The following is a 27,343-nucleotide window of genomic DNA, read 5'->3' on the forward strand; positions in this document are numbered from 1 at the left end:
CATTGGATCAGATGGACTTGACAGATCTATTTAGAACTCTGCATCCCAAAGCAACAGAATAGACTTTCTTCTCGAGTGCACATGGAACATTCTCCAAGATAGATCATATACTGGGTCACAAAACAGCCCTTCATAAGTTTACAAGAATTGAAATCATACCATGCATACTTTCAGACCACAAGGCTATGAAGCTTGAAATCAACCACAGAAAAAAGTCTGGAAAACCTCCCAAAGCATGGAGGTTAAAGAACACCCTACTAACGAATGAGTGGGTCAACCAGGCAATTCGAGAAGAAATTAAAAAACATATGGAAACAAACGAAAATGAAAATACAACAATCCAAACGCTTTGGGACGGAGCGAAGGCAGTCCTGAGAGGAAAATACATTGCAATCCAGGCCTATCTCAAGAAACAAGAAAAATCCCAAATACAAAATCTACCAGCACACCTAAAGGAAATAGAAGCAGAACAGCAAAGGCAGCCTAAACCCAGCAGAAGAAGAGAAATAATAAAGATCAGAGCAGAAATAAACAATATAGAATCTAAAAAAACTGTAGAGCAGATCAACGAAACCAAGAGTTGGTTTTTTGAAAAAATAAACAAAATGGACAAACCTCTAGCCAGGCTTCTCCAAAAGAAAAGGGAGATGACCCAAATAGATAAAATCATGAATGAAAATGGAATGATTACAACCAATCCCTCAGAGATACAAACAATTATCAGGGAATACTATGAAAAATTATATGCCAACAAATTGGACAACCTGGAAGAAATGGACAAATTCCTGAACACCCACACTCTTCCAAAACTCAATCAGGAGGAAATGGAAAGCTTGAACAGACCCATAACCAGCGAAGAAATTGAATCGGTTATCAAAAATCTCCCAACAAATAAGAGTCCAGGACCAGATGGCTTCCCAGGGGAGTTCTACCAGACGTTTAAAGCAGAGATAATACCTATCCTTCTCAAGCTATTCCAAGAAATAGAAAGGGAAGGAAAACTTCCAGACTCATTCTATGAAGCCAGTATGACTTTGATTCCTAAACCAGACAGAGACCCAGTAAAAAAAGAGAACTACAGGCCAATATCCCTGATGAATATGGATGCAAAAATTCTCAATAAGATACTAGCAAATCGATTTCAACGGCAAATAAAAAGAATTATTCACCATGATCAAGTGGGATTCATTCCTGGGATGCAGGGCTGGTTCAACATTCGCAAATCAATCAACGCCATACATCACATTAACAAAAAAAAAGAGAAAAACCATATGATCCTGTCAATCGATGCAGAAAAGGCCTCTGACAAAATCCAGCACCCTTTCTTAATAAAAACCCTTGAGAAAGTCGGGATAGAAGGAACATACTTAAAGATCATAAAAGCCATTTATGAAAAGCCCACAGCTAACATCATCGTCAACGGGGAAAAACTGAGAGCTTTTTCCCTGAGATCAGGAACACGACAGGGATGCCCACTCTCACCGCTGTTGTTTAACATAGTGCTGGAAGTTCTAGCATCAGCAATCAGACAACAAAAGGAAATCAAAGGCATCAAAATTGGCAAAGATGAAGTCAAGCTTTCGCTGTTTGCAGATGACATGATATTATACATGGAAAATCCAATAGACTCCACCAAAAGTCTGCTAGAACTGATACATGAATTCAGCAGAGTCGCAGGATACAAAATCAATGTACAGAAATCAGTTGCATTCTTATACACTAACAATGAAGCAACAGAAAGACAAATAAAGAAACTGATCCCATCCACAATTGCACCAAGAAGCATAAAATACCTAGGAATAAATCTAACCAAAGATGTAAAGGATCTGTATGCTGAAAACTATAGAAAGCTTATGAAGGTAATTGAAGAAGATTTAAAGAAATGGAAAGACATTCCCTGCTCATGGATTGGAAGAATAAATATTGTCAAAATGTCAATACTACCCAAAGCTATCTACACATTCAATGCAATCCCAATCAAAATGGCACCAGCATTCTTCTCGAAACTAAAACAAGCAATCCTAAAATTCATATGGAACCACAAAAGGCCCCGAATAGCCAAAGTAATTTTGAAGAAGAAGACCAAAGCAGGAGGCATCCCAATCCCAGATTTTAGCCTCTACTACAAAGCTGTCATCATCAAGACAGCATGGTATTGGCACAAAAACAGACACGTAGACCAATGGAATAGAATAGAAACCCCAGAACTAGACCCACAAACGTATGGCCAACTCATCTTTGACAAAGCAGGAAAGAACATCCAATGGAAAAAAGACAGTCTCTTTAACAAATGGTGCTGGGAGAACTGGACAGCAACATGCAGAAGGTTGAAACTAGACCACTTTCTCACACCATTCACAAAAATAAACTCAAAATGGATCAAGGACCTGAATGTGAGACAGGAAACCATCAAAACCTTAGAGGAGAAAGCAGGAAAAGACCTCTCTGACCTCAGCCGTAGCAATCTCTTACTCGACACATCCCCAAAGGCAAGGGAATTAAAAGCAAAAGTGAATTACTGGGACCTTATGAAGATAAAAAGCTTCTGCACAGCAAAGGAAACAACCAACAAAACTAAAAGGCAACCAACGGAATGGGAAAAGATATTTGCAAATGACATATCGGACAAAGGGCTAGTATCCAAAATCTATAAAGAGCTCACCAAACTCCACACCTGAAAAGCAAATAACCCAGTGAAGAAATGGGCAGAAAACATGAATAGACACTTCTCTAAAGAAGACATCCGGATGGCCAACAGGCACATGAAAAGATGTTCAGCGTCGCTCCTTATCAGGGAAATACAAATCAAAACCACACTCAGGTATCACCTCACGCCAGTCAGAGTGGCCAAAATGAACAAATCAGGAGACTATAGATGCTGGAGAGGATGTGGAGAAACGGGAACCCTCTTGCACTGTTGGTGGGAATGCAAATTGGTGCAGCCGCTCTGGAAAGCAGTGTGGAGGTTCCTCAGAGAATTAAAAATAGACCTACCCTATGACCCAGCAATAGCACTGCTAGGAATTTATCCAAGGGACACAGGAGTGCTGATGCATAGGGGCACTTGTACCCCAATGTTCATAGCAGCACTCTCAACAATAGCCAAATTATGGAAAGAGCCTAAATGTCCATCAACGGATGAATGGATAAAGAAATTGTGGTTTATATACACTATGGAATACTACGTGGCAATGAGAAAAAATGAAATATGGCCTTCTGTAGCAACGTGGATGGAACTGGAGCGTGTGATGCTAAGTGAAATAAGCCATACAGAGAAAGACAGATACCATATGGTTTCACTCTTATGTGGATCCTGAGAAACTTAACAGGAACCCATGGGGGAGGGGAAGGAAAAAAAAAAAAGAGGTTAGAGTGGGAGAGAGCCAAAGCATAAGAGACTGTTGAGAACTGAGAGCAAACTGAGGGTTGATGGGGGGTGGGAGGGAGGAGAGGGTGGGTGATGGGTATTGAGGAGGGCACCTTTTGGGATGAGCACTGGGTGTTGTATGGAAACCAATTTGACAATAAATTTCATATATTAAAAAAAAAAAGAAGAGCAGTATATATATACAATGGAATATTATTCAGCCATAAAAAAGAATAAATCTTGCCATTTGCAACAACATGGAAAGAGCTAGAGAGTATAATGGTGTCAAGGCAGAGAAAGACAAATATGATATGATTTCACTCACATGTGAAATTTAAGAAACAAAACAAACGGGCAAAGGAAAAAGACAGAGAGAGAGAGACAATCCAAGAAACAGATGCTTAACTATAGAGAACAAACTGATGGTTACCAGAGGGGAGTTGGGTGGGAGGATGGGGGAAATAGGAGATGAGAATTAAAGAGTACACTTACCATGACGAAAAATAAAATGCTAAAAAAAAAGCATTTTGAACCGTCCCTTGAACCATCATATATTGTGATATGTCAGGATATTTTAGTGTCCTAGTAGACATAGGAAATATCAATTTATGGTACAACATTTGCTAAAACAGAAAAAGGGATCATCTACATGATTAATTACCCTGTTTATACTTCCAATATTTTTTTATTCTGTGTATTTACTAAAAGCATTTCTTCAAATAGCTACTTGTTTTAGTGAAAAATAAACTTAGCATTAAACATTTTAACTCTTCAATTGTAACAAAGCATGCAATCAGAAAAATTCACGAAGTCTAGAGCACAGTGAATTACCACAAAGGAAACATACCAATGTAAGCAATACTTAATTAAGAAAGAGTATCCTACCAGTTCCTCACTTCATGTTCCCTCCCAGTAACTACCTCCTCCCTTCTCTCCAAAGGTAATTAGTTTTAAAATATGTCTATAAATGCTTTATAATCCTACCTTCAAAAGATAGATCCCAATTCTCTTCCCCTTGATGTGAACTAAAGTAAATGACTTGCTTCTAACAAATGGGATAGAGTTGAATTGGCAGTGTGTGCTTTGGGAAATAGATTATAGAAGGCATCATGCTTCCTCCTTACAAGGACTCTTAAATCACTCACTCAGGAGGAAGCCAACTGCCATGTCATTTGAACACTTAAACAGCGCAACGGAGAGTCCCAAATGGGGAAGAATGAAGGGACTGTTAGTAAAGTCAATAAGGAACAAAGGTATGGCATGTGACTGAGCCATTTTTTAAGTTTATTTATTTTGATAGAGAGACAGATATATAGAGAGATAGTGCGAACAGGGGTGGGGCAGAAAGAAAGAAGAGAGAGAATCCCAAGCAGGCTCCACACACTCAGCACAGAGCATGAAGTGGGGCTCGATCTCATGAACCACGAGATCACGACCTGAGCCAAGATCAAGAGTCTGATGCTTAACCTACTGAGACACCCAGATGCCCCATGAGTGAGCCATTTTGGAGTGTGTAGACCAGTGCCAGTCAAGTATTCAAATTACCAAAACTCTGGCATTTAGACTGACACTTCATCAGAGTTCTTAAGCCAAAACCACCCAAACTGCTCCAGAATTCTTGACTCACATACAGTATGAGATAATAAATGTTTATTATTGTTTTAAGGCTCTAAGTTTTAAGGTATTTTGTTTTGCAGCAATACAAAAAATTAACCACTCTCTTTACTACTAATACCATAGTTTAGCTTAGCATGTTTTTAATCTTCTAGTAGTAGAATCATTATTATTTATTATTCTGTATTCAGTTTATTTCACTCAACATTATGTTCGTTAAATTCATTCATATTGTCATGTGTAGCTATGATTCATTTCTTTTCATTATTGTATAATGTTCCAATGTATGAATGTACCACAATTTCTTTATCCTTTCTAGTAATGATGTTTGGTCTGTATTTAATTTTTTTACTTCTATAAGTAATATTTCTATAAACATTCTTGTACATGTCTTTTGCTGCATAAGCAAGCATATTTTTATTAAATGTATACCTAAAACTAAAATGCCAGGTCATACAATTTGCAAATAGTCAAATTTAGTCCTCTGTAACAATAGATTTCCAAAGTGGTTGGAGAAATTTACACTTCCATTAACTGTAAATGAGAATTTCTATTGCTATATATCCTTGACAACAATTGGTATAATCAGGGATAACATTTCATTACTTTTTCTAACTTAAAACTGATCTAATAAAGACATATGCAGACTGTAAGGAGATATATGCAACTCAGATATCTGACAAAGGAATTGTATCATGAGCATATAAAGAATTCCTTTAGATCAATGTAGGAATATAAATGAAAACAACTCAATTTTTTAAATGGGCAAAAGACTTGAAAAGGCATTTTAAAAAAGAGCGTATCAAATAACCAGAGACAATATGGAAAAATGCTTAACATCAATAGTATCAGGAGGGGAATGCAAATTCAAATCACAATGATACACCTACCTATAAATACACAGCCACCAGATATGCTAAAATTCAAAAGACTGATAAGACCACTGATAAGACACTTTGGCAAGAATGTGGAAAAACTAGATTTCTTACACATTGTCAGTGAGTGTGAGGTGGTACAACTTTGAAAAATTGCTTATCAATCTATTTGAAGGTAAAACACATACTTACCTTAGGTATTCTATACCTATATGTTTACAATATAGAAATAAAAACATGTCCATGAGAAATATATATTTATATTCTTTTTCATTGCAGATTTATTTATAATTGTCCAAAACTTAACAAAAATAATTCCAAATTTACATTGCAAGAGAGATGATAAATAAATTGTGGCTTATTTATTTAGTGAAATATTACTCGACCATCAAAATGGCCATATGACAAATATTAAGAATCTACTATGTGTTACATATTGGGATATAAATATAAAAAGCAGTTTCAACAAGTTTTGTATATTTTATCTTGAAGGATTTAGAACTTCGGGAATATTTTATTTCCATTCTTCCAAAGCCACACTACTCTAACCTCTTAAAAGAGAAACAAAAATAATACAAATTCATCAAACAGAAAACAATAGTTTATGTCTTTTAATAAATTTGGAGGGTTGCCTGGGTGGCTCAATCGGTTAAACATCTAGCTTCAGGGGCGCCTGGGTGGCGCAGTCGGTTAAGCGTCCGACTTCAGGCAGGTCACGATCTCGCGGTCCGTGAGTTCGAGCCCCACGTCAGGCTCTTGGCTGATGGCTCAGAGCCTGGAGCCTGTTTCCGATTCTGTGTCTCCCTCTCTCTCTGCCCCTCCCCCGTTCATGCTCTGTCTCTCTCTGTCCCAAAAAAATAAATAAACGTTGAAAAAAAAAATTAAAAACATCTAGCTTCAGCTTAGGTCATGATCTCGTGGTCCATGGATTCAAGCCCTGCATCCAGCTCCATGCTGACAGCTCGGAGCCTGGAGCCTGCTTCAGATTCTGTGTCTCCCTCTCTCTCTGCACCACCCCCACTCATGCTCTGTCTTTCCCTCCCTTTTTCTCCCTCTCTCAAAAATAAATAAATATTAAAAAAACATCTGTCATCATTCCAAAGACTGTTCCCAAAACAAGAAGAGAAATATTACATAAACCTTTTTTTTAAATAATGTATTTATTTGTTTACATAATAATTTAATCTTTCTGGATTTAAAGAAATAATGTCATGTTTTAAACACACTTTGGAATCTATGTAATTAATGGTGTCCATGCAAGTTTTTATTCTAATGACAGGTTGAAAGGATCCCCAAATCTGGACTTTGCCTACAGTTATCATTTCTGACATTTTAATAAATAGGACCCAATAAGGTACTAGTAAATTATAACATAAAAAATACATGGTATATAATAAAGCCTTCTTATGATGCTTTCCCACACATATATTCCTGTTTCAAAGGCACAAGACAAGTCCAACAGACTCCAGTCATGTTTAACATCTTAGCAAACAGGAAAGGCAAAATAGCTTAAGTCCAAAATGCTTTGGCCCACTACTTCTTACATAAAAACACAGATATCCAGAAAAAAAATAATAAATTAGCATGACTGTGAACTCTAGGACTTCAAGACACATGATTTGGGCAGACTCTATCTCTGCTCTGTAAATATTACTTCACCAAAACATGAACAAGAATCCATATTTAACAGAAGAACAGATAATTAATTAATCATTACAAGTAATCTCCTTAATACATAATTTCTTGTTTTCATCTACTCATTAATGGTTCCTATGCACCAGTAAAACTGCTAAAGGCAAGCCCTTCACACACACACACACACACACACACACACACACACACACACACGAAAACAAAGACAAGACAAGACAAGACAAGACAAGACAAGACAAGCAAGAAGGAATGAATAGCAGAACCTAGAATGGGTAACAATCCTTTTAGTTAAACACTCACAGTAAATGCGCTTATTACTTTTGAGGAACTGCCAGAAAGATAGAAGACTGGAACAGAAATTACAAGTGAGGAAACAATGAAGGCAGTAAGATATCAAAGGGGCAGATTATGAAGGATCTTTTTTGGAATTTATTCTCAGTGTGATGGGAGGCCATTAGTGTTTCTGACAAAATTTAACTAATGCTTTTAAAATATAACTCTGTTTATAGTGAGTAGAGTAGAAGAAAGAAGTGGGAGTTGGAGCCTCAAGTTAAGTAGGATGTTATTATAGAAATGAGGTGCTGGTAGCTTTAGGAGAGGAAGAGTAGTGGAGGGAGGAGAAGGCAGGAGACATAATGAATATTGAGCCAAACAAATTTGAAGTGGGAGGAAAAGCAAGCACTCAAGGATGACTTCAAAATGTTTATGCACAGCAACTGGGTGAAATTTTACTGGTAGGAAAGAGTAGAAGTGAAAACAGTGGACAGGGAATGGAAATCGAGAGTGTGATTTAAGACATGCTACGTTGTAAGGGCCTATTAGACATCCAAGTAGAGGTGTTGCGTACACAAACTCAACAAACTGCACAAAAAAAATGGAGCTAAGAGGAATGTCCCAAACTGGAAATTACATATATATGTGTGTGTGTGTGTGTGTGTGTGTGTGTGTGTGTGTGTGTGTATCCAGAGAGAGAAAGAAGGGGAGGGAATTGGTCTAACTGGTGATTATACATTATGTAAAATAATATATATAATAGAGTCACTGCTGTCTGATTAAATTCAAAGACCCAGGACAATGGAGGATCGACTAGAAATTGAGTATAGCGTGCAGATTCCTGTTAGTGAATCATATCTCCTCCATTTGGGGCCAGGCATTTGGGGTAGTATTGAACCCTAACTGAAATTCCTTGGCTTAAGCAAATCAGAAAGAAATTCCATCTGCTTGGCTAAACACTGATTTCAGGTTTGGGTCAAGTCTAATTTGGGCTGTGAGAAAATATGAGCTTCTAGGAAAACGTTTTTCCTGATCTCCCATGAAAGCTATCAGAAAAGAGGTGGTCTTTAGAGGAAATCCTGAGTTAAGATGAAGCTGTCCTTGTAGAAGGTAAAGTACACAAATGGAAAGAAACTAACTACTTGGGCACTCTCTGATCAACTATCAGTTGAAGCCAGCCTATCTCTGAACTTCTAATTTAAGAAAACCAATAAGCATCTTAACTCAGGCAAATGTTTTGGCTGTTTCTATTGATTTTAATAAGCATCTGAGACCAAAAATGGAAGTAAAGGTAAAAAGGAAGCACTGAAGGGAGGGAGAAAAGGACAGAAAAAATTCTTTGGTCTGAGAAGTACAAAAGAAAAATGAACCAGAGAAATTTATTCGTTCACTCCCTAAAAGGAGCTTTTACAGCGATTTTCTTGCAAAATCTACAAATATTACCAGATTTAGAGTAAGAATGAACCATCAGAGATTTGGTCCTCTCAGGTGGTTAAGATACCTGCCAAAAAGGACCTTACTCCTCTCCGTTTTACAAACTGAAATTGACCCCAGAGAAACCTGGATGCTGGATCAATGTTACATTACCCTACTGCTATCAGGTACCACACTGTTAGAAAGAGAATACTCTTGCTCCTGAAAATTTGCGTCCTCAAGGCACTCTGAAAAGAGTCATCAAGGAACCCTGATGCTTCTGAGAACACCATAGCCCACTTGAGGGAAGATTTGTCACCACAGTGTTCTTAAATCTCAATGGATAAGATCAGGATTTTATGGTGTATGTGTGGGGTGGGGGCAGTGCTTAGGGCATGGTACTCAGCTGTTACTTTGAAGACATCAATAACAATACCATTTAAAGTATTTTTAAAATCCAGTTTCACACAAAACATAACAACTGACATTTTCTATTGCCTGAATTTTCAAGAAATACCCTGAACAAAATGAAACCACTTCAATTAGCATGGCATTAATTCTGCTTTGCAGGAACAGGGAAGGGGATGCAGGGCTCTTTTCCCCTTGGTTCTGTATGCTATTCACCTGGACTTGGCCTGAGTGCTTGGCAGATGCAGGGGGAGTAATTGAGGATTATGTTTATCCTTTCTTTTGACATCTGGAAAAAACCCCAGGCAAAAGTCAGCAGCCGTTAATTCAAATAAGTATAGTTTCTTTGACAATGCAATTGAACATCTTTCTTTTTTAAAGATGTAAAGCCTCTTTCTAATCCATCATGTTTTTACCACATCTAAGCTTTGCCACATAACTTACATGTTGGGAAGCTGTTCAAATAACAATGTAAGTACTTCCTGCATTTCTAATAAAGATGTAGTCATAAAAGAATAATATGTTTCAACAGCCCAATTTTGGTAGCTTCATACATACCAGAAACACCTGCCAACTACCTCTACAGACACCTTGCTTCCTAACATTGTATAGTTTAAATATTCATATGAATTATTCATGAAGTATTCCTAATTGATATTTGTTATTCAGATGAACTGCAAAGCTATGGATCTTCCCATCCTTAAATAGCATGTAGTCTGGCTTATATGAGATTAGAAACAAATTTAAATATTTTATTTATTCATTCATTCATTCATTCATTTATTGTTATTTAGTTTGTTAGTTTTGGCAAGCAATGTTCACTTGTGTTTGTGACTGGCAACTTACAATTTCTGTCTCCTAAAAAGGTGAAAAAGATGCTAGCCACCAAGACTGTCCTAACATATTCAAAGTGCTTTTGACAAAGTTCTTGTATCTCAGCTGCCGGCTGTGTCAAAGAGCAGAGTATTCCGAAGAGAGAGAGAATATAAAATATAGATGAAATAATTACCACAGTAGCTACTTAATTGCATTTGAGTAGTTACACTCTGCTAGGACTATTCAAAACACTATTTTAAGTCATTATTCCTTTGTCTTAAGTGTTTATACTCCAGTCATTTTTAATGAAAATATCCTGTTTTTAATCTTCTAATGGGAGGGGTAGTCAAACACAAACCGCTTCTATGGTACCGACAGAATTTGCAAAACTTGCTCATATGCCTTCATTGCAATGTTTTAATGTAGGGCAAATGGCTACAAGCTCTCAGCATGCTCGAGAAATCTCTGGTGACATAATTAAACATGCCATGACCAAGATTTCTTGAGAAACTCCAGACTGGTAAACCCAGTCCCACCAAAAAATACTAGAGCACCATCACTAAATCCCAAATAACAACTGAGAAAAGCTATCCACGGCTCCCAGGAGCTTCACAGCTCAGTGTAAATGTTCACTCATCGTATATTACATACATGTATATATATTTTAAGTCATCTTGAAATGTTCCTAACTAGATATGCTGGCAAGTAACTTGATCAACCAGTTTTCTCTTCATTGTCATTTTGGCACAGGTGGTGTCTTTCTGTTTTAAAGTAGATTTTTTAAAAGGCGTCAACACCCAGTAGTCTATCAGTAACACTCTATCGTACCACATCAAAGACATTTTTTCCATAAACAGAGAGGAAAGTGCCTTGGAGGTAAAAAAAAAAAAAAAAAAAAAAAAAAAAAAGCACCATCCTAGAATCATGGTTTGACACTGATTCTGTTAAATGTATAAAATTGCCGAAGTTTAGAGTTAGGAGTCCTCGGATACCTAAAGGGGTCCTCTTTAACCTGAATGATGAGACAGACACAGTAACAACCGATGTCATTTACCTATTTGCCATGTTCTCATCATTACTGAAGGCACTGCATCCTGAGGTGGAATAAAGGAAAACAAAATAAATCTGAATTTCAAGTGAAGAAAATAATAAAATCTTATGATAGTAAGGCTTCAGTCATAAAGTTCACCTGAACAAAACTAAATGCCTGATATTAATTTAAAAGCAAATTCATACTAGAAAAAGAACAGTAAATTTTAGGGTACACATTGTAGTAATGAAAGTTATTTCTTCAGAAGAGTTATTATGAAAAAAATGTACCTGAAAGACTTTGATCCTGAAGCACTATGGAGAATTTGACAAATTAGCTTCACTTATTGTGTCTTATTCCTTCAAAAATGTTGATGTTATGTTTTATGTTATATTTAAAATATCATGATATCTATTTTTAAAACAAAATGATATATCTTTGTTTTCTCTATTCCATGAAGGTTATTATTTTCCTATATGATTTGAACAACATAGCTACAGGTTTTGATTTAGATTTGACACATTTAGAGGATGTTATATTTAATTCCTAGAGGGAAGTGCCATGTGATGAACAGGACTAGAAAGCTGAAACCTTAAACTGTGGTGCTGGCAAGGCCTAGACTGATAATGCATTTTCCTTTAGAAGTTTCCTCTGTCTCAAGTAAAATCCGAATAACGATTTTGATTTTAATGCACTGTTTCATTAATGGGAAAATACTCTTAAGGGCTAAGTATATTACACATACACATGCGCACAAATGTGGCAAATAATGAGTCTATATTTAGAAATACTTTCCAAATCACCCATTCCCAATCACAAAAAAATATTTTGAAATGGCTTAAATTCAACATATAAAAAATACAACATATAAAAAACCAGATGCAGTAATTTTTAACAATTTAACTCTGAAATCAGACTGCTTAAATGCAAATCCCATCTCTGGGATTTTTTATTATTATATGGTGACCTTGCACAAATTACTTAACTTTTCTGCACTTTCATTTCCATATATGAAAATAATCTATCTCCCTCATAATTTGTTTTGACGACAATTGTTATAATGTATGTGAAAATACTAGAACAATTCCCAGCTTGTATGAAAAACTAGGTAGAAATTTTAGCTATGATTATCATTGCACTAATGTAAACAGAACAACGTAGTTTATACCACTAGAATAAAAACTCAAGCAAACAGGCAATCAACATGAAAAATGAAAATTTAAAGAGCAAAAGAAGTAAGATTTTATGCTTGTCTTTACCTAAAAAAACAGAATGCAAACTTCTGTTTATTATTTTCATTATTCTAATATCTTCTATAAATGCTCTTAAGTCCATCAAATTATACCATTTCATGCTTTCCCTACTGTTTTACTTCAATCAGAGCTCCCTCCTTCTGAAAAATATAAAACAAAATCAAGTGCTAAGAAGCTTAGTCATTATTATCTAAATGGTTTTTTTGTTAATGTTGATGTATTTATTCTGAGAGACAGACAGAGAGCATGAGCGAAGGAGGGGCTCTGTGCTGACAGGTCAGAGCCCGGAACCTGCTTCAGATTCTCTGCCTCCCTCTTTCTGCCCCTCCCCTCTTTGTGTCTCTGTCTCTCTCTTTCTCTCTCTCAAAAATAAACATTAAAAAAAAAAATCTAACCCCATAAAAAGCACATTTGGACATTTGAAACTTTACTTCAACAGAGTGTCTTTCAGAGGTTTGCCTTATATTCTAACGACAGTGTTACACATGTGCTTACTGGTTTATTAGGACTTCTCTGGGAAGCCCTTCTCAGTGTGCTTATGAATTCTGTTTGATTATTATTATTTTGGACGAGAGCCTACATCTGCAAGGATGGAAAGATAAGACCAACTTTTTTTTTCCTAAACAAGGTTAAAGAAACTTTTTTAAAGAGATTTCTCCGGCATCTTAGCATTTAGTTTAAATTCAAATTAGATTTTTATGTCAACATATATATTGGAATTAGAATGTTTAGTTATTTGTTTGGATAACTTTAAAAATAAGAAATTTATGGACCCATTTCTTAAATATTTCCTTAGTTATAAATATTGTGTCTATTTTTCCTATTGGAATAAATATGTTTACCACATCTAAATAGAGAACAGCTGTTTCTTTTCCTAATTTTTTAAATTTATATTCATCACCATGTCTATCTTCACTAATTACTTAGTACCAAGAAAATATACACCCATATCTTTCTACTCCCAGTTAATTTGCTCCAAAGGAATGTATCATGTGTTGAAGGTCCACCTGGTGATGAGGGGACCAAATTTCCCTAAAAAACACAGTGCCTGATGTACAACGATATGACCTCTACAATATAAACTATCAAGGGATACCAAACTCAAATACACTGAAATCATAAGCAGAAGCCTGACTTTATTGGCAAAACATTCTTTTTAATTATACTAGCCATCTCCTACTTTATGATAAAATTCAGTGTCAACATCATCTTCCAATCCAAATTCATAATAATAAATACCCCAAAACTTGGATTAATATCCTGCCTTTCATTTGAGTAGCTCAGAAAACTTTTACATTTACAACTCTTTCCTCTCTTTATAAATTTTAATCTGGAGGGGCGCCTGGGTGGCGCAGTCGGTTAAGCGGCCGACTTCAGCCAGGTCACGATCTCGCGGTCCGTGAGTTCGAGCCCCGCGTCAGGCTCTGGGCTGATGGCTCGGAGCCTGGAGCCTGTTTCCGATTCTGTGTCTCCCTCTCTCTCTGCCCCTCCCCCATTCATGCTCTGTCTCTCTCTGTCCCAAAAATAAATAAATGTTGAAAAAAAAATTTAAAAAAAAATAAAATAAATAAATTTTAATCTGGAGAAATTATGTTCCTCAATGACAATGCAGGAAATAGGTTACTCTTAACAAACTTAAGAGGTGTTAAGGTAGAGGTGCCTGGGTGGCTCAGTCAGTTAAGCATCTGGCTCTTGATTTCAGCTCAGGTCATGACCTCACAGTTCATGGAATCGAGCCCCACACTGCTGTCAGCACAGAGACTGCTTGGAATTCTCTCTCTCTCTGTCTCTCTCTTTCTCCCTCTGCCCCTACTCTGCTCATGAGCTCTCTCTCTCTCTCTTAAAATTCATACATAAACATTAAACAAACCTAAATGTATATTATATCCTTTATTGTGTTTGTCATAGTTTTTAATCTATTTACCTTAAACTAGTCAGATATAAAAAAACTTGTTACAAAAATATGTATTTCCATGATACCATGGAAATAAAAGCATCTTCCCACATAAAAAGTTGGACAAGAATGTTCATAGCAGCATTATTCATAATAGTAAAAAAAACTAGAAACTACCCAAACATCTGACAACTGAAGAATGAATAAACAAAATGCATCATATCGATATAAAAAGGAATGATGTACTGATACATGCTTAAAAAATGGGTGAACATTGAAAATATTTTGCTAGGTGAAAGAAGCTGGTAACAAAAGGCCATTTATCATAAGATTCTATTTATGTGAAATGTCCAAAATAAGCAAATCAATAGATAATAGTGGTGGCCCAGGGATGGCCTTGAAATGAAGGTTACTGGTAAATGGGGATCATTGTTAATAGGTATGGTGTTTCTTTTTGTAAAATGTTCTAAAACTGAATGTGGGGATGGTCGCCTAAATCTGTGACTATACTAAAATTATCAAATTATATCATTTAAATTGGTGAATTGTACGATGTATGGATTATTTGTTAACAAAACTGTTTTTAAGATGTAACAGCGAACGTTAGCAGTACTTCTGCTATATTTTCCTCCTGTCCTCCCTCCTTTTGGAGGCCATTATTTCAATATGAAGCTTTCTAAACAAATATTTGCAGTTAGTGATCCTCTTGCCCTCTCCCCCTTAGGGATGACTCAAAGGGATGAAGGGACGTGCTCATGATTACACAGCTAGGTGGCAATAACCAGAACAAAAATATTCCGTCCCCTCATCAGGCTTTAGCCAATACCAGGAAGGTTTCTTGTTTGCTTCTTATGAAATGGATTTTTACCTATTGTAAGTACCTCTGACAATACTTTTGTTATGATGATCTTCTCTTTAAAATATGTATTACTTATGTTTTAAATACTTTGTCTCAAGATAGAAAGTAACTATCTTCCTCCTTGGTCCTTTTCTTTTAGAATGGAATAGTCTCACTCTCTATGTGGTAGTTAAGTCCTACATGTTCAAAACCTGACCATTTAAAAAAAAATTAGACAACTTTTAAAATTTTAATATCTTTATAACAACTGAAGGATGACTAGAAATTATTTAATGAACATATGTAACATTTTTTATTTCCTTCTTGGCTTACGTAGGAGTAGTCCTTCTGATCACTGGTGCTTAAAAACATGTTTCCAGGTATCGATTTGAAAGTAATAATTCATGTCATTTTGAGTAAAGCAATGGTTGGTATGGTATGGTGTTTGGTATTTAGATCACTGAAAACAATTCTTCCACGATCATCCTCTTGACTTCATAATTAAAATTCCAAAACATAATACCTATATGGGAATTCATAGATCCCTCATTGGTGATATCCTGATGAATTGCCCATTGAAAGATGGGACCTGTTCTCTGCCCCTAAGAAACTCTAAGTTTTCACTTTCCTCTTTAATTCTTCTGGGAAGACCTCTCTCTGTGTCTACTCCATCCCTTTGTTTTAATCATCTTATTTCCCTTCCATCCATTTCCTAAACAATCTCCCTTGGCAGACTTGCTCTCCGTGTGAATAATCATGTTAGCTTTTACTTAGAGAGTGTCACAATTTTGTCTCTGAAGTATTGAGGACTAACTGTATCCCACATTTAGAAATAAAATAACTGAGCCATAAGGTCATTATCAAAGTTATCATGATTAGTTAACATCAAGTATGAACATAGAACCCAGTTCTTATTTGTGGACCTCCAAGTTTCATTGATTAATATACACTTAAAAAAACAGGCTCAGATTTCATGAAATCAGACAGAAACACTGAAAAGCACCTGAAGAGACAACTACAGTCTTTGAAATCTATTATAATGTCATATACTATGTACAATATTTTTTCTGTTAAGCCCACCCATAATTAGGGTGCACATATTTTAAATATTTATTGAAGGCTGTCCACTAACCGAGGTATATTTTGCAAAATCATCTCAGGTAGAAGACATGTCTTCTTCCTCTGACACAGTAGTATGTTATCTATAATGGCGCCTAGCATTTTTCTGCCTCATATTCAGATCCACATCTGAATCTTCTTTTTCCAACAAATGATAATAAGAATGCATTTTCACCCAGTAAAGCTCAGTATTTGTTGCAGGAGGATATGTTCCTAGCCTCTTTATAGCCTATGGAGTTGTTGCAGAGCTGTGAAGTAGGTTTCAAAGTTGTCATTAGTTTTGGAGCTATGAGCACTTGAGTTATTTTCCCTCTTAACTAAACTATATAAGAATAATTGTTATTGTCAGAATTAGGGGAGAAACACTCCCTGCAGTCTTTAGATGAAACCCAATTACTACAGAGGGTATATTTTAAAAATGCATAAATTACCACATGCTACTGTTTTTCAATGCTTTCCATATCAAACTTGTCCTTTGGAGACCACATTGAACAAAATGGATCCATGCATTTCTCTTGAATGACAGACCGCAAGCATCACAAGTGAAAGGTGAACAAACTGTCTGATAGGAGCTCCACTAATTTAAATGAAATCTAGATCCCTGAAAAACTTAGAAATCCATGAGAAAAAATAACTTTGTCAACATAATACTAGCCTTTCCTTAAAGACATATTTTTGCTTTAAGAACTCCATAGACATTTCATACCAAATAGTTCCACTGAAAATGTGTGAGAGATGAGACTATGTAAGGGCCTGACTACCAGCATAGAAAGAGCAAATACAAATTTCAAGCAAAGAAATTAACAAAGCTCATTTTTCGTAATTTTTAATTTTCTTAATTTTTTCACAGAAATACATTTAAAGATATTTAAGTGAAGGATTATTAGCTATTATTAGCTGTTCTAATTCTTGCAAACATTTGGCTAAAGTAGAGCAAGGATATATTACATTGATTAATAGAATGACCTCTGATATCAAACCTACATTTTAATTCATGCCCTACTACCTATCAGTTGTGAGACAGCAGGCAAGGTGGGCAACCTCTCTCTGTTATAGTTTTCTCATGTGAAAAAAAGAATAATTAATTGTACCCACCTAATATGGTTATGTGACTTAAAGGAGATAGAGCTTCTAAAGGGTTTAGTAAAATACTGGTACACACTTAAAAGTGCTAGACATCTTTATTATAGAAATATCATACAAGAACATAGATAACTAAAGTTTCTAAGTTTTCCTTATTTCAATTTCCTTTTGAAGTTTCAAAACAAAAATATATTATTTACAAAAGTAATCTCAAGAACCCTTAGTAATTTAGAAAATAAGCTCATTGTACAAACACATTTAAGTTTTCATTTTTAGGAAACATGACTCAAATAAGATCAAAAGTTTTAATGTTATCATAGGAAAGGGGGCTACTTCCATAACCTTGGGCAAAGAACAATTTCCTATATCAAAGGACATTATCTTCATCTATTTTACTCTATTAAATAGGTTGGTGGAGGGAGGCAGAAGTAAGGGGTCCTTAAGAAAGGAAAGGGACACTCTCCCAGCTAGCCAGATTAACATATGAAACCCTTGTAGTTGGTTTGGTCACCAAAGTGAAGCTATATTGTCCATCCATCTGAACTAACTTTGGATGTACTCATAGAACTTGTATTTCAACCAGCAGAAGATTCAGAAGGTTATCAGCCACTGGAAGGCAGGCAACTGCTTTGCCAAGGTGTCAAAATAAAGTTGAAAAATAAAACTCTAGTCTTCTGGAGTTGAAGGTAGAAGGGAAAATGGAGACTGCCAAGAATCTAACCCTTCAGGGAAACTTCATGAGGTCCAAAGTAGAAATGCAGGCATGGAGGAAACAGAATTTGGGTAAAAACTGGGTCTTGGAAGGCGCACCTGGGTGGCTCAGTTGGTTAAACGTCTGACTCTTGGTTTCAGCTCATGTCTTGAGGTCATGATTTCATGAGTTTGAGCCCCACATCAGCTCTGTGCTGTCGGCATGGAGCCTGCTTGGGATTCTCTCTCTCTCTCTCTCTCTCTCTCTCTGCCCCTTCCCCACTCACACTGTCTCTGTCTCTCTCAAAATAAATAAATAAACTTTAAAAGAATTTAAAAAAAAATCCTGCATCTTGGGATAATATCCTATAAGGTCATTCGACAATAAGTCTCAAAAATTGGACCTTCTTAAATTCATCCTGCCTAAACTAAGGAATAGTTTGAAGATAGCAACCAAGCTACTCCTAGAGGCAGGAAGCTAAATGGCTCCAATTTGAGAAGACAGACTTCGGGGCGCCTGGGTGGCTCAGTCGGTTAAGCGGCTGACTTCGGCTCAGGTCATGATCTCACGGTCCGTGAGTTCGAGCCCCACGTCGGGCTCTGTGCTGACAGCTCGGAGCCTGGAGCCTGCTTCAGATTCTGTGTCTCCCTCTCTCTCTGCCCCTCCCCTGTTCATGCTCTGTCTCTCTCTGTCTCAAAAATAAATGAACGTTTAAAAAAAAAAAAAATGAGAAGACAGACTTCAATGTCTGATGACTCTCATCCTAGAAGGGAGAGTCTTTCACAGAATACTGAGCAATGGAAAGGATACTAGCAGCATCTAGTGGCCTACCTATGTAAGTGCCCCCGTACCTAGGTCCTAGGGTTGAAAAAGTGAGTGAAATAAACATGGTGAACTCCTGATGGACTTTAATGGACTTCTCATTTCTGGGAGAATAACAGTGGAAATAAGGGAAACTGTCTGGACTACCATGTTCAAAGCATGTTCAAAGCATTGTGGGGGGAACGTAAAGAAGCGTAAGATATCCAAATAACTTAGTTTAAATGTATTCTTCCTGCACCATTCCCAGTTAAACCAAAATCAGTAAAATACCACTGAATATATAGACCTTTTCATATTTTTGATCAATCAATATATAGAGCATTAAAGTAATTAAGAATTAGTTTCAAGAGAACACATGACATATTTCCTGCCCATAAGGTAGATAAGGTTATAGAGACTGCTTAGACTCTACTTCGACATCTATACCTGGAATTTTTAACCATCTTCTTGCAGGAGACTTCTATATTGGAACATTAAATGGAAAGACAATTTTCTACTACTTGCTATTTATCGACCTGTCTAAATCATTTACCCTATGTCTGTGGTGATCAAAATATAGTTTATTCTAAATATATCTGAGGAGCTGTTGAAATAAATCATTTGGAAGAATTATCTATTGAGGAGACAACTCTATTTACAATTTTGCCAAATATCTGTGCATTATAGGCCATCAGTGTATTTTTTAAAGGAATGCACATTTAACAAAATTGTCAAAATCATCTTAAAGAGATGGAAGCAGCTTTCTAGAAAAATAAGTGTCTGATAACCAAAAAAAAAAAAAAAAAAATCAATTAACTAAGCTCCTCTTTAAAGGTAGGAAAGAAATGGACATTACCTGAATTCTCATTCACGTGACTGCTTTTCAAATATTAAGGAGTTAGCTAAATCTTGCCTGTAACTGCTATATTAGAATTTAGCTTTGATAACTAAAGATCATCCCCTTTTTCAATGCAGCACAGTTTCAAGTTTCTCTTTAAAGCCTTTTAAAAGGCAGTTCTTTTTATTCACAGCTCACTTCTCTTCTTTTTCTAATTAGTAGCTTGAAAGCAATTTTCCTTTTTTTTTTTTTTTTTTTTTTTTAAATTGAGCAGGCTGTGTAGCTAAATGGTGTTTTTAACATCCCTGCACTGGGGACAGATTCAAAACGAAGGCAGAAGACAATAGAGATTGACTACATACTTCATGGACACAAATCAAGGGAAATGCTGGTAATTACAGGAATTCGGCAACACTTTGTCTCTTGGCATCTGTACTTGGAAAAACAATGAAATAATCATGGACAAATATGATGTGAAATGTGTTTATGGAGCAGCATGTTTTATTAACACTGAGCACTGCAGAGAGATAAGCACCACTTGCTAATTTTAAAATTTCTATGAACTGTGGCAATTAAGCCTAATAATTATTTAAAGACTATAATAAAGATGAGTCCATTTTGTACTGCATTTTTAAGAAAAAAATAAGTACAGTGCTAAAGTTCAGTTTAAATGATGTACCACCTGTACAATGTTGTACTTTTCCTACCTCATATGATTTGAAACTGGAAACATCTCTTGACACATTAGTCACAAACTTAAGGATTTCCTCAGTTCACATTTTGCCTCTTTGCTAATTTGGGGGGTTTTGTTGTTGTCGTGAAAACTACTTGTTGGCTGTCTTTTGTGCTTTAGATGTTAAATTTATAGAGTGTTGCTGAAAACCATGGTGGCCATCAAGAAAGAGTAGGTCTACTTGAACAAAGCACTGAATATATTAACTGTTTCTTCCAGAATAGTCATTTTTCCCACTACAGATTCTTTCTAAATAACAACAAAAAAAGCTGCTGATTGTTTTTAGTCCTTTGATGGAAAACTAGGGAGGCTTGTTAGATCCTTAGGCAGAATGCAACTTCTCCCACTGAATTAGCTCAGTGATAACAGATTCAAACTGGGTATCAAACCACTGGAACTTGCATTGACTACTGAAAACAGAAACACTGAATTATTGGTCATTAATACAGATTTATGTTATGGAAAAAATCTATTATATTTTAGCTTGATTTCCTACCAGGGAGACAAGACATTTCTATTAATTAGTATATCCTCTATTTTCTCTCTCCATACTCTTGTGCTATCTTTTGCAATTCATTGTCATTTCCTGAGTAATTTTATTTTTTCCCTGAGTAATTTTAAGAGATAAACTTGCATACTTTACTTTGTAGCATGAGAATAAAACACAATGAATAGCTAGTCTCTGAGTATAAACCAGGGAACACGAAGCTTCATTCATCTCTGTTCTTTCCTAACAGAGCAAGTTTATTATGGCATTTATACTGAAAAAAAAAAAATTCATTGTATTTGGTATAGAAAAGAGATGTTGCCAATATTTATTTCTGAGCCAGAGTTCTGTCAGCAGGAATGGAGTATGATTGCCTCCCCCGCCATAACAAAAAATTCGGATGGGTTGATTTGCAACACTCAGTATATTGCTTGTGTTCTTCCTGCATCCTCAGCAAGATTATTCCAAAACATTGGTACACATTCCACACTTGCAAAGAGGCAATTTCTCATTAGAACTGTAACTTGATAGAGAACCGTATTACAAAGGATTATGAAAAAGTAGATTGTGCCAGTAGCATATTTTCAGTGCCTCTCTTTTTTTATTTGCATCCACATAGTTGAAGAGGAACAGAGCTGGCCTTGAGCAAAAAGAAGTTGGAAATCTAAGCCAGCTTCTTTCTGAGGTCTCTAATCCTCCTGAGTTGTGAATTCCCACCCCCCCCCAGCTTCCAAGACCTTACCCCACTTCACCCCCCACACACAGACACATGTACCTCAAATCCTCTCCTGTTTGTTTCAGGTCAAAGACTTAAAGCAACTTTTGACTTTCAGAACAAATGATTTTAAGTCAAAGAGCTGACTTTCCATGAGATATCTGCATTTTCTGAATTTTTGTTTGTGAGATAGAAAAACTATCCCCACTTAGAAAGAAAGATAAAAGGTATTGTTCAAGGGCAAAAGGTAAGGCTGAGGGTAGAACAAGATAGATTTTTATGGAAGAAAGTCAGTCAAATATTTTTGTTTTGCCAAAATTGTACCAGCCACCTCTCATAATCAGTTCCGAAGGCAAGCTTGATTCAGTGCATCACAGGAATGGAAGGAAAATGTATATAGAAATAATCAACCTGAGAAGGTCCCACACTTATTCTCAGGGTCCACAACCCTGATGCAGCCCTTTCCGTCTAAAAAAGAAAAGAAAAAAGAAGTAAGGAATGAGGTCAGGGAGGGAAGAAGGGAGACAGGGAGGGAGAGAGGCAGGAAGGGGAAAAGACATTTCCTACTAGGGATAATTGGGCGTAAGGAAGCAATATGCAAGCATTATCTGTTACTTCTGATCCCAGGGGACCAGAACTCCCCATATCTTACTCAGAACATGGGTTCTAAAGTCTGTTTATATGGCAAAAATCACGTAGAATCAACCATCAACAATTTTGCTTGATAATATCTTTTCAGTAAGTTCAGCAGTGCCCCAGCACTGCCCCCTTCAGACTTAGAAGCAGACCACTGTCTCTTAGTTAAGTACTAGAGGAAGTATGGGAGGTATGTTGTGTGAACAATAAATATTTTCTTGGCTCCTTCTCAGTGTTGTGACATGCCTGCGCTGTGAGAGGCATGCAGCCACAGGACCTGACAGAAGTGGAATCTCATCTCACGTCATGCTGTGCTCAACACCACTGGCAGATGGAGTGGCCGGCACAATCATTTGGATTTAGAGCCATGCAGTCCGGAAGCTGCCCCGCTAAGAACTGGTTTATCAGCCCCAAACTAGCACGATTGAACTATTACCCCAACAGGAGTACCCATAGGTTCTTGACCCAGAGACTTGACTTTAAGTTGGTTCTAAACCTCAGTCCTCTAAAACTGTTACTTCTGGGAAAGGAGCCCCTGGTTATAACCCTTAAAGAATCTCTGAGATAAAAAGCAGGGAATAAACGAGACTGGCAGGAAGAGATGAGCGTGAAGAAACATTGGCGTTGGGTTTTAGCTAACGCGTTGAAGACAAATGCATGGGGGCCTGGGGTATGGCGATGGTCAAATGTAGGACTTTTTCTTTTAAAATGTGTTCGTTCACATCTCCGTGTGGAATATATGTAATTAAACAGCAGGTGGTATTAGGAGGAACTGTGAATATTACCACATTTTTGAGACACTGGTGAAATGATAAAAAAAGAAACTACAAATTTGATTCCAGCGTGAAGAGAAATATTAGTTATAGAAATTCACATAAATTTCATAGTGTTGTGATTTTTTGCTGTGCAGAATAAGAAGTATTATACTTATTACAAATTACACTACATTACTGTTACTTCGCTTAACCTCATGCGTTCTTGCATACTTAATATGTGCTATTCTGCGTGCTCTGCTCACTATTGTTTTTAGTCCAAATAATTTGAAATGTAATTTGTTTTGCTTTCCATGAAAAAATATTATTTGAGAAGAATGTAGATTTATATTTCAGTATTTCTCAAAGTATTATACGAATGCCTTACCAAATAACTACAAGAAGCCTCTTTAAATAGTAAGTACTGGGGCGCCTGGGTGGCTCAGTCAGTTGAGCGTCTGACCTCGGCTCAGGTCATGATCTCACCGCCCTGACTTCGGCTCAGGTCATGACCTCACCGCTCGTGAGTTTGAGCCCCCGGTGGAGCTCTGTGCTGACAGCTCAGACAGAGCCTGGAGCCTGCTTCCGATTCTGTGTCTCCCTCTCTCTCTGACCCTAACCACTCGCATTCTATCTCTGTCTCTCTTTAAATGTTTAAATAAAAACATTTAAAAAATTTTAAAATAAATAAATAGTAAGTACTTATGCCAAACTGAATTTTCTTTTTATAAGAAAATAGAAGACATATGCACATATGAATTATGGTTCAGAGATTGCCATTTTATAGCATGTAATGTAACAAATTAGTGTAGATATCATTTGGAATACTACTACCATACCCTCCAATTGCCATTAGCTTATAATGGAGGTTTCACATTTACACTGTTGTTCAATGCAGATATTCCAGAAAGCTGTTTTCCTCCATGTAGTGATTCAGGGACCCAGGACCTATCTATCTGGTAGGACTTCTATCCCCTCAGCCTGCCTAGTCCTCTGCACCCCGCTGATAAAACATGAAAGAAGATGGAAAGGGCATATCTGTTTTCTAAAGGGCTTGCCTCAGAAGTGACACACATTACTTCCACCACTATTCCACTGCATTTTGCTGTACTACTAACAACTAAGGATTTGCTGCCATCATCATTTCTCCCAGGTCTCTTAGTTTTACAAGTTATTCTTTTGTCCCGTTTCCAATCAGGAAATTAAGAAGACAAGCAATGAGGTTGGAGCAGAAGAGTGAGAAAAAGGCAAATGGAGGTCACTTCTTAAATCCAGGAATTAAATTACTGGAGATCTAACGTCAGTACAATTGTGAAACAGAGGGTAAGTTAGGAGCCACTCGTCTTAATTCCACTGGCATCTCTGCCCTTGTTGGGTGAACTGAGAAAAATAATTCTACTCTCTGGGCCTGTGTTTTTGCAGTTATAAAATAAGGGAGTTGCACTAAGGAAAACCTCATAAAACCGTAATCTGAGATTAAATTACCACATAATTAATTAATATAATTAATAGCCTACACAGCTTTTCCACAGGTACATGTATGGCTTTATTTATTATTCTTAAACTATTAAAAGAATCAAAGACTTCATTAGCAGCAGTACTAAGGCCACCACACCTGTTATTACTACAATTAGAATTAAGCTGACCCTTTATTGAGTGCTTACTACATTCCATACATTCTGCTAAGTGAAATGAATTTATATATCAAGCTCAACCAGCCAGACGTTGCACAAATGAAGACAAAACCTATGCCAACTCTCCTCAAAACTCCTCATGGCTGTATTACACTAGATTCACTGGCCACTGTAGGGAACCCCTGGACGAGATGAACTATCAGTAGGCAGTTCTATCACATCTGTGTATCTGTGAACTCAGACCAAAGAGTGAAAAATTGCTCTAACCCATGATCCCACCAAGCGCCCTTTTCCAGTTTGAATATTCTGTGTCTCTGATTCCATATTTGAAAAGTGAAGTTTATGTAGCTTACCCATAGCTCCCTCAAATGCCTTAAGTATCCATTAAGTCACTGCTCCAAAGCAATAAAAAACCCAACTTCTGAGAATTAACTATATGAACATAAGGTAATGAAGCCAACTCAATTATCCATGGTAAAAGATGACAAGGCAAGGCAAGACTAAATTGAATATGCAGGTGTCCCAAAACCATATTTTTGCCATTCACCTAAGCTCTTAACTAGCGCTAATAAGCTGCAGAAGAGATAGATTTGAATTTTATCACTTTCTCTCTCCACCCCCTACTTTGGTCTGGTTCAAGTCCTAACGGGCAGTCAACCACCCTTTAAAAGGCAGGAAAAGCAAAGGCTGGACTTTGCAATCAATAGACTGGATAATTAGCCCCTGAGTAATTGAGAGTTAACGGTCTTATATTAACTTCACCCCATTACTCCCAGAATATGAACAAGCCAGAGCAAGTTGGACATGAATACGAGAGAGCAGAAGAAAAAAAGAAGGGTGGCAAAAGAACTGGGTTATTTGCCTTGGGGTTATCATATGATGTGAACTGTAATGACACAAAGCCAGATAACAACGGCAGCCTAGCAGAGTGACTCCAAACATGACAAGATGGTCCACAAGAGCTGTAAGAGAGTTGTTTCCCCTTAGCACCAAATTATTTTTCTCTTTTCTTCCTACAACAAAAGACTCACTCTAGGCTTTGGCTGTGTTCCCAAAAGATTGGGTAATTAAGCAGGTAAGATTTCCAAGGAGAAATAAATATTTTTCAGTTACTAGACAGTGTCATTGGGCTTTGATTCAAATGTGCATAATTTTTGAACAGGAAACATAATGAAAGGAATGTTTCACAAATTAATATAAAGCCCAAAGGCATACCTGGCACTCTCTTACATGAAATCATTGTCTTTCATAAGCCAGGAATGTCGACCAAGTATCTTTCTTGGAAAACGCTTTCTCCTTGTAATATTAGCACTGGTTTTACAGAAGGAAAGCTCAACTTCAAGAAAACTGCTCATAAAATACGACCTGAGCCTGTTTTTTCTAGGTTTGATGGCATTTTAAATTAGAAGGACATTGGTTTCAGCATTATCAGGAAAAACAGTGCCTCTTCCTCAGAAGTTGAAAAGCTAAAGAGAAGGGTTAAATGACCTGCATAATTTTACAGAGTGACTAATTCAAATTAGAGGTTTGGATATAGAGCACTGGGCTCTAGGCCCAGAACCCCAAACTACTATTTTCTAAAAATAATGTGAAACTCTGAAAGGTAAAATGGCTTAAGAAGCTGAAGAAATTTCCCCAAAGTATAATTTCAACCGTGTAAGTGGGAAATAGTCAAGCACAGGTTGAATGACAATTTTAGAGTGTTGAAAAATGCCCGAGTCATCACTGGGGAGATGGAACAACTTGTTTCCCTTATAGTGATGAGAGGTTTAGGATAATCGTTCCACACTCTGTCTGTTCTTCCAACAGCAACGAGTAAGATAATGGTTTAACAATGTGATGGAGAATATCCTTAACTAAATCACATTTTCTATGAACGTGACCTTGGAAATTTAAAGTATTATGCTAAAATATATTTATGAATCTCATTTTATGCAAAACATAAAATAACACAAATATCGAAAAATTAAACATATCAAGAATTGCCTAATTTCTAAAATGATGACTGAAATTTAAATTACAAATTCCTTTGAATTGGTAAATATTCCTATTATCTGAGCAACACATTTTGTGTGCTTAAACATTTCTATGAATGATTTGACTGCATATCATACCATTATTTTAATGTTCACCCTCAGTGTAATATAAAGTTTTTTATAGTCTTTTTATTTTTCAAGCGATTAAGTTATATTATTCGCTTTCAAGCGAAAGTCACCATTTTTCAAGCCATAATGGTGCTTGGTGGTAGGGGAAAAAAATCTGGAAATCAATAATTTTGTGGTAAAATTTAGAGGCAATCAAATGTTAAGATAAAGACTGTGCCTGTTACCAACTCATTGTCTGTTGGCTCCAAATACATTTTTCATTGCCTGCGCAATAAAAAAAAAAAAAAAAAAAAAAAAAAAAAAAAAAAAAAAAAA

At 36.5% G+C, this 27,343-nt stretch overlaps 1 pseudogene; it reads left to right on the forward strand.

Annotated features, from left to right (window-relative positions):
- Window positions 1-23,138: 23,138 nt before the first annotated feature.
- The window catches only part of LOC121041864 (surfeit locus protein 2-like), a 32,387-nt pseudogene continuing 28,182 nt past the window's right edge, over window positions 23,139-27,343 (forward strand).

The sequence above is a fragment of the Herpailurus yagouaroundi genome, unplaced genomic scaffold (genome assembly GCF_014898765.1).
Source record: "Herpailurus yagouaroundi ecotype Mexico unplaced genomic scaffold, PumYag 29, whole genome shotgun sequence".
Taxonomy (NCBI): domain Eukaryota; kingdom Metazoa; phylum Chordata; class Mammalia; order Carnivora; family Felidae; genus Herpailurus; species Herpailurus yagouaroundi.